General features: G+C 42.3%; 1 protein-coding gene across 1 annotated transcript in view; it reads right to left on the bottom strand.

Annotated features, from left to right (window-relative positions):
• The window catches only part of BPIFC (BPI fold containing family C), a 62,904-nt gene that overhangs the window by 5,998 nt on the left and 48,328 nt on the right, over nt 1–8,578 (bottom strand). The window lies entirely within an intron of this gene.

The following is an 8,578-nucleotide window of genomic DNA, read 5'->3' as shown; positions in this document are numbered from 1 at the left end:
GCATCTGACTGCTAACCAGAGGGCTGGAGGGTCAAACCCACCAGCCACTCCTTGGAAGGAAAATTGGACAATCTACTTCTGTAGTGATACTGCCTTGGAAACCCAAGGAGGTGTTGCTATGAGTTGGATTCACTCAACGGCAGTGAGTTTGGTTTTTTGGTTATAAGTCACTATTAAAAATACTCACAAACTTCAGGGACCTGGTATTGTATTTCATTTTTCTCTACGTTTTGTTGCTTAAGAAGCAGAGCAGGTGTAGAAGAAGGTTTGGATTTGCACTCAAGATGGGTTCCCCAAGTGTGTTTGTTCTATAGGACTTATTGTTGGCAACTTGGAATGAATGCAGGACAATAAGAAGAAGCAGTTTTCAGGTATCCTTACTCTGAATTCAACCTTATAACTTCCCTGAATCAGGCTGGTCCCTTATGAATAAAAATGACAATAATGACAACAGTGATGCTGGTGGTGTTACGGTGATGGTGATGATACTTTGTGACATGCACTCTTTCAGGAACTTTTAACATTTAAAAAAATGTTAATCTTCACAATAACCTTTTGTGATACGTGACCTCTCTGCTTTGCAGATGAGGAAATTGATGTTTAGAGAGGGCAAGTGACTGCCCCAAGATCACAGAGCCAGCAACTAATGGATCCAGATGACAAATCTGAGTTTGTTGTTAGTTGCCGCCGAGTTGGCTATGACTCTTAATGGCCTTATGTATAACAGAGCAAAGCGTTATCCCATCCCATGGCATCTTCATGATTGGGGCTATGTCTGAGCCTTGTTGTGGCCACTGTATTGATTCATGTCATTGAGGATTCCCCTCGTCTTCACTGGCCCTCTCCTTTGCCAAACATGGTGTCCATCTCCAGTCATTGATTCCTCCTTATGACATGAATCTTGCACAATACTCTGTGATCCATTAGGTTTGCATTAGCTAATTTTCATAAGCAGATCTGCAGTCCTTTCTTCCAAGTCTGGAAGTTCTACTGAAACCTGTCCACCATGGATGACTCAGCCAATACAGTTTCCAGCATCCTATCAACATGCAAACAATAACAGTATGACAAATGAACCGATGGTGGTAGAATTATAGTCTACTTGACTCTAAATTCCATGCTTAGCATACGCTATATTCCCTTCCTTAGAAGATCCTACTACCCTACTGTGGTAGTTAAGGTTTGTATATCAGCTTGTCTGGGCCTGGTTTGGAGTGGCTGGACAGCTGGATGTAGTTATTCCTGATGATGAGATTGGTAATCAACCATGGTAGAATCTACTGGAGCAGCTGAGTAGCTGCTTTAGGGATGTGGTCTATTTCAATATATAAGAAGCAACTTTGAGGAAGGTCTCTAGTTTTTTGGCATGCTTGAACCCTGCATGTAGCCAAGTCGTTGTTCAGCAGCCTGCCATGCTCTGCCAATCTTGGGAGTTTTTCTGGACTTGAATCAATGGCCTGCCATGTTGTTTGGTAATATTGGGACCATTCCTTTTTGCTTGTGGACCTTGGGTTTGTCAGCCTCAGCACCCAGCAGATGCCTGGGTGAAGAAAAGCCTCCAGCTTCAGGAGGGAGCAGGAGGAAGAGCTGAAGCTCAAGGTTGAGGGCTTTCACCCAGCCCCCAGAGCCTGGCACTTTGAACTTGGACTTCTAGCCTCCCAAACTGTAAGAGAATAAACTCCTGTTTGTTAAAGTCACCTATGTGTGGTACCTTCTGGTAGAGCAGCACTGGGAGCCAAAACACCTACATTTGTTCTAGCTGCTCCATTATAACACATAAATACGTTGCTAGTTACAATAGTTGTCTGAAGTGAAAGGCAGTGCAGAACAATTGCTAAAGAGTAGGAACTCTTAGCAGAAGGTCTGGGTTTGAATCTCATATATACCTCTTACCAACAGGCACCCTTACTTAATTTCTCTGGATCTTAGTTTTCTCATCTATAAAATAAGAGAAAGAATAGGACCCATCTCATAGCGTTGTAGTGAAGATTGAAAGGGATAATGTTTATAAAATGGTCAGAAATCTGCCTGGCTTATAAAATGCTAACAGCTAGGCCAGGACATAATGTCCATGATATTCTTTGCTGAATACCAATGAAACTATAGGTCCGAGTAGTAGGAAGCCCTCCTACACACTTGGCAAGGGTGGTGACAGCATGTCATGATGCATGATATTTTCGGGAATCTCCATAAGAAAAATAAAGATCAACATTGTCTCCTTCCCAATTTTGCCAATGGCTGATCCTTATGCATATCCCTCAGTATACATTGCTGATTGTCTATGGTCCTTGCAAATGAAGCAATAGTAACCAATGGTGGACCACTTCATTATACAGACAGGCAAACTGAGGTCCAAAGATTGAAAACACTAATGGCAAGTTGGGAATGGAATTCAGATCTGTTGATGTCTAGTCCGGTGTTCCCTTCCACTACAGGATGCTTTCCCCCTTTAGCCTTCTATGACTCACTTTTGCCCTAGTCCAGAGCCTCACTTCTACATCAGTATTCTAATGGATTATCCTACCTCCAGTTTTGACCCCTCTAATCCACCAGCCACTCCTCAGAAGGAAGATGGGGCAATCTACTTCTGTAGTGATACTGCCTTGGAAACCCAAGGAGGGGTCACCATGAGTCAAATATGACTCAATAGCAGTGTTTTTTTTTTTTTTTTTTAAATCCATCTTCTGCACCATCCCCAGAGTGAGCTATGACAGGCATGTCTCTATATCACTCTTGTGCCCAAATTCTTTAATGACTCATGATAAAGGCCAAGTCACTTTATATGACACATGAGACTCTCCATGCCCTGACTCCCAGCTGCCCCTTCACCCTCATCTCTTTTCGCTCTCTATCTTGAATTTTAAACTCATGAATCCTGAACTGCTTAATGCTGCACTGTTTTATTCATCAGGTACTATAGACCTGAGAGAAAAGTAAAAAAAAATCTGTTGGCTTCAAAGCACATGCCAAAAAAAAAAAAAAAAAAAAAAAAATCCTGAAAATTGAAATGAACAAATGTCTGAATAAATGTATACACAAAGTAACATTATGGTCACCAGTCACTACAGCTCAACCTCACTCATAAAACCAAACCAATCCCACTGCCACTGAGTTTCTGACTCATAGTGACCCTATAGGACAACGTAGAACTGCCCTGTAGGAATTCCAAGGTTGTAAATCTTTACGGAAACAGACTACCTCCTCTTTCTCCCACGGACTGGCTAATGGGTTTGAACCACCAGCCTTTTAGTTAGCAGCCAAATGCCTTAGCCCTTGCAACTGAGCTCCTTAACCTCAGTCATACATGTAAGTTGTACTTAATATGGAATACATTTGTATGTATCTAATATATTTTGGTCTAGAGCCTTCAAAAACTACAATGACTAGGGCTATAAAGATCTTGTGATATAAAGCTCTCAAACAAGGTATGTGTAAGATATTTCCTTGCAAATACTATGACATGTCAGGGGTCCGTGCTTCTGCTCATGCTGATCCCACTGGAATTACCCTTCTTCCTCTTTCATAAAAAGGTTAATTCCTTTTTATTGCTTAATATTCAACACAAGTGTTACCTCTTCTAAAATTTCTGTTTAATATTTAATGAGATTCACAGAAGAGGTAAGTTGGATATTATCAGCAAATACCACTTTAGTATAAATTAGGTTTTGAGATAGTTTCAAAGTGACAACTAAAAGCTAAGACCTGAAGGGCAATTAAATCTAACAAGGGTCAGAGATGATATCAATAGCATGGTGGTTGAAACTGATCAACTGATTATTGTTAGAATGAGGACCAGAGTCCTTAGGGCCTCTCTGAAAGAAGGAAGCTGAACAGATGAACAAAGAGTTGAGGACATGTGAAGGGGACGCCTTCCCTGGTCACACTGCTTCTTGTGATGAGCAAATCTAAGAAATTCAGCCTCTGTAAAGATAAGACAGTCCTGTGAGTTTCCTTTCTTTTCCATCTTAGTCCTAAACTAGGGCTGCTGTACCTCAAAACCACCTGCTGGGCCATCTGCTGTAAGTCAGCTTACCTGGGGTTCCCCCCCGCCACAATCAGACTATCCTCTTTCCTCTGAAGGCCATGTTACTTCTGTCTCTTCCCTAGGTCTCTAGGCACACCTACAAGGTTAGTTTGCTGATGGACATTTTCCACTAACAGAAGAGAAACAAACTGAGCAAGGAACAAATTCCCTGCCCTGGTTCTGGGGGGAAAAAAAAAAAAACCCAAACCACACAAACTCAACACAGACCACTAGGTGGCGTCTGACTTCGGTCCTTTGACAGTTCAGTCTTTACCAGTTGCCTGTGAGTTTGTTCTGACTCATAACGACTGCATGTGTGTCAGAGCAGAACTGAGTTCCATAGAGTTCTCAGTGACTGGTTTTTCAGAAACAGATTGCTAGTTCTCTTGAGTGGGCTTAAATGGTCAACCTTTGAATAATTGTTGTTGTTACGTGCCGTCTAGTTGTACCCGACTCACAGTGACTCCTTGAGTTTCCCAGGCTCTGGTAGCATAGTGCCTAAAAGCACTTGACTGCTAACCAGAAGGCTGGCGGTTCAAACCCACCAGCCACTCCTCGGAAGGAAGGTTGGGCAATCCTACTTCCGTAGTGATACTGCCTCGGAAACCCAAGGAGGGGTCACTATGAGTTGGGGCCGACTCGATGGCACATAACAACAACAACAACAATCACTACAGAACTAGATTGCCCAACCTTCCTTCTGAGGAGTGGCTGTGGGTTTGAACCTCCAGCCTTCTGGTTAGCAGTCAAGTGCCTTAGGCACTATGCTACCAGAGCTCCTAACCTTTGAATTAGGAACACACTAACCATTTCCAGCACCCAGGGAGGCCATTCATGTTCTACCAGCCTCCCTACCTGTTATACTTCGAGGGCTGCTACTAAGAACTTCTCATGTCTAGTGGTTCTTCTTACTACATAACCATAGAGTAGTGGTGGGGCTGGGGGGCAGGTGGGAAGGGAGCTCAAATAGCCCCACCTTGCAGACCTAAAAGTACAGCCTATTTAAAAAGTGTTTAATTGTTGTTGTTAGGTACTGTTGAGTTGGTTCCCACTCATAGCGATCCTGCGTAAACAGGATGAAACACGGCCTGGTCCTGTTCCATCCGCACAACTGTTGCTATGCTTGAGCCCATTGTTGCAGCCATTGTGTCGACCCATCTCAATGAGACTCTTCCTCTATCTTGCTTTCCCTCTACCTTACCAAGCATGTATCCTTTCTCCAGGGGCTGGTCCCTCCTGACAACATGACCAAAGTAAGAGAGGAGAATTCTCACCATCTTCTAATGCTTCTAAGGAGCATTCTGGCTGTACTTCATCCAGGACAGATTTGTTTGTTCTTCTGGCAGTCCAGAGTATAGTCAATATTCTTTGCCAAGACTGTAATTCAAATGCATCAATTCTTCAGTCTTCCTTATTCATTGTCCAGCTTTCCAATGCATATGAAGTGATCGAAAAAACCATAACTTGGGTCAGGTGCACCTTAGTCTTCAAAGTGACATTTTTGCTCTTTAACATTTTAAAGAGGTCTTTTGCAGCAGATTTATCCAGTGCAATGTGTCACTTGAGTTCTTGACTGCTGTTTCTATTGGCATTGATTGTGGATCCAAGTAGAACAAAATCCTTGACCACTTCAATCTTTTCTGTTTATCATGATGTTGCTTATTGGTTCAGTTGGGAGGATTTTTGTTTTCTTTGTGTGGAGGTGTAATTCATACTGAAGGCTGTAGTCTTTGATCTTCATCAATAAGTGCTTCAAGTCATCTTCACTTTCAGAAAACAAGGTTGTCATCTGCATATTGCAAGTTGTTAATGGATCTTCTTTCAATCCTGATGCTACATTCTTGATAACATAGTCTAGCTTCTCAGATTATTTGCTTAGCATACATATTGAATAAGTGTGGTGAAAGGGTACATCCCTGATGCACATCTTTTCTATTTTTAAATCACGCAGTATCCCCTTGTTCTGTTTGAATAACTGCCTCTTAGTCTACAGGTTAAAGTCTTAGAGAAGATTTATTGGACTGATTAAAAATTGGAGTTAAAGTACAAACTCTTAAGCACGGCAGAAAGCTGTTCACAATCTGGGTGAAGGTTCCAAATATGACATCCTGAAGATCAAGCCAATCACACTAACATTGCCACTCCTCCAACCTAGTGACATGGCAGACACCAAATAAATCCCACCTAATCATTGTTTGGGAGCTCTGGTAGTGTAGTGCCTAAGGCACTTGACTGCTAATCAGAAGGCTGGCGGTTCAAACCCACCAGCCACTCCCCGGGAGGAAGGTTGGGCAATCTATTTCCGTAGTGATACTGCCTTGGAAACCCAAATAGGGGTTGCTATGAGTCCGACTCCACCGCACATAACAACAACAACAATCATTGTTTAAGGAGCTCTGGTGGTGTAGTGGTTATGAGCTTTGGCTGCTAACCAAAAAGGTCATTGAACCCACTAGCTGCTCTGCAGAAGAAAGGATGAGATAGCTTGTTTCCGTAAAGATCTACAACCTTGGAAACCAGATGAGGATTGCTATGAGTTAGAATCAACTTGATGGGAGTGAGTTTGGTCTTGGTTTTGGAATCATTGTTTATCTCTCTGCCCCCTGACTGTGAGCTCCTTGAGGCTTGGATCCAGTTGTAATCATCTTTATATTCCCAGGTTTGAGAACAGGGCATGGCACGTAGTGTTCCTTCCTTCATTCATTGATTCATCCAGCAAATATATGGAACACCTGTGGCAGTGCTGTAACAGGTGCTGGAGATATGATTGTAAGAAAACCAGACATAATCACTACTGTTATGTAGCTTACAGCCTAGTGAGGAGGTAGATGTTAATCAAAGAATCCCACTGATGAAATTTAATTATAACTTGAGATAAATGCTCTGAAGGGAAGAATTAAGTTCATTGAGGTGGAAGACAAGGGAACCTGATCAATTGAGGGGTACAGGAAAGTTTCCCAATGAAGGGATCCTTGAGCTGACATATGAAGAATGAGTAGGAATTAAAAGGCAAAAAGGAGAAGGAGGCGGGGAAGAGTCCAGGCAGAGAGAACAGAAAGCTCAGGAAGAGAGCCTGAGATGGTGCCAGAGACTTGGATGGGGCTCAACAAGGCAGAGATTCTCATGCCACATTAGGATTTTGATTTTTATTCTAAGAGCAAGGAATCTATTGAAGGTTTTTTTTTTTTTTTTTTTTTTAAAAAAACTCAAACCTGTCTCTTAATTATCCGTCTATTTTCTCTCACTTCTCCTCTCCCATCCCTGGTAGCTAACAAAAAATTTCCTTCCTATTGAAGGTTTTTAAGAAGAGAGACAATTGCTGTATTTTGTAAAGCTCATTCCAGCTGCAGGGCAGAGAACAGATTGGCATGACAGGAAGTATTCCGGGTGTTCATTGCATGCTCGGTAAAGTGTTGCTGTTGTTAGGTGCTGCTGAATTGTCTCCAATTCCTAGTGACTTTATGTACAACAGAATGAAACACTGCCTCATCCCATGCCAGCCTCTCGATCCCTGCTGTACCTGAGCCCGTTGTTGCAGCCACTGTGTCAATCCATCTCATTGAGGGCCTTCCCCTTTTCCATTGATCCTCCACTTTGCCAAGCATGATATCCTTCTCCAGGGAATGGTCCCTTCTGACAACATGACCAAAGTAGGTGAGATGAAGTCTGAACATTTTTGCTTCCAAGGAGCATTCCAGCTGCACTTCTTCCAGGACAGATTTGTTAGTTCTTTTGGCAGTCCATGGTATTTTCAGTATTTTTTTGCTAACACCACAACTCAAAAGCATCAACTCTTCCTCAGTCTTCCTTATTCATTGTGCAGCTTTCACATGCATATGAGGCTATTGAAAATACCATGGCTTGGGTCAGGAGCACCTAAGTCTTCAAGGAGACATCTTTGCTCTTCAGCACTTCAAAGAGATCTTTGGCAGCAGATTTGCCCATTGCAATACATCTTCTGATGTCTTGCCTGCTGCTTCCATTGGTGTCGATTGTAGAACCAAGTAATAGGAAGTCTTCGACAACTTTAATCTTTTCTCCATTTATCATGATGCTGCTTATTGGTCCAGTTGTGAGGATTCCTGTTTTCTCTGTGTTGAGGTGTAATCCGTACTGCAGACTGTAGTCTTTAGTCTTCATCAGTAAATGCATCAGGCTATTTTCACTGTCAGCAAGCAAAGTTGTGCCGCCTGTGTATCGCAGGTGGTTGTTAATGAGCCTTCCTCCAATCGTGACACTATGTTCTTCATATAGTCCAGCTTCTCAGATTATTTGCTCAGCATACAGACTGAGTAAGTATGGTGAAAAGATACAACTTGACACACTCCCTTCCTGATTTTAAACCATGCAGTATCCCCTTATTCTGTTTGAATTACAGCCTCCTGGTCTATGTACAGGTTACTCATGACTACAATTAAGTGTTCTGGAATTCCCATCCTTCTCAAAGTTATCCATAATTTGTTATGATCCACACAATCGAATGCCTTTGCATAGTCAATAAAACACAAGTAAACATCTTTCTGGTATTTTTTGCTTTGAGCCAAGATCCATCTG

Source organism: Orycteropus afer, unplaced genomic scaffold (assembly GCF_000298275.1).
Source record: "Orycteropus afer afer isolate SDZICR_OR568_19922 unplaced genomic scaffold, OryAfe1.0 scaffold00209, whole genome shotgun sequence".
Lineage (NCBI taxonomy): Eukaryota > Metazoa > Chordata > Mammalia > Tubulidentata > Orycteropodidae > Orycteropus > Orycteropus afer.
The sequence above is the reverse complement of the archived record's forward strand: the minus strand, read 5'-3'. Positions and strand labels throughout refer to the sequence as shown.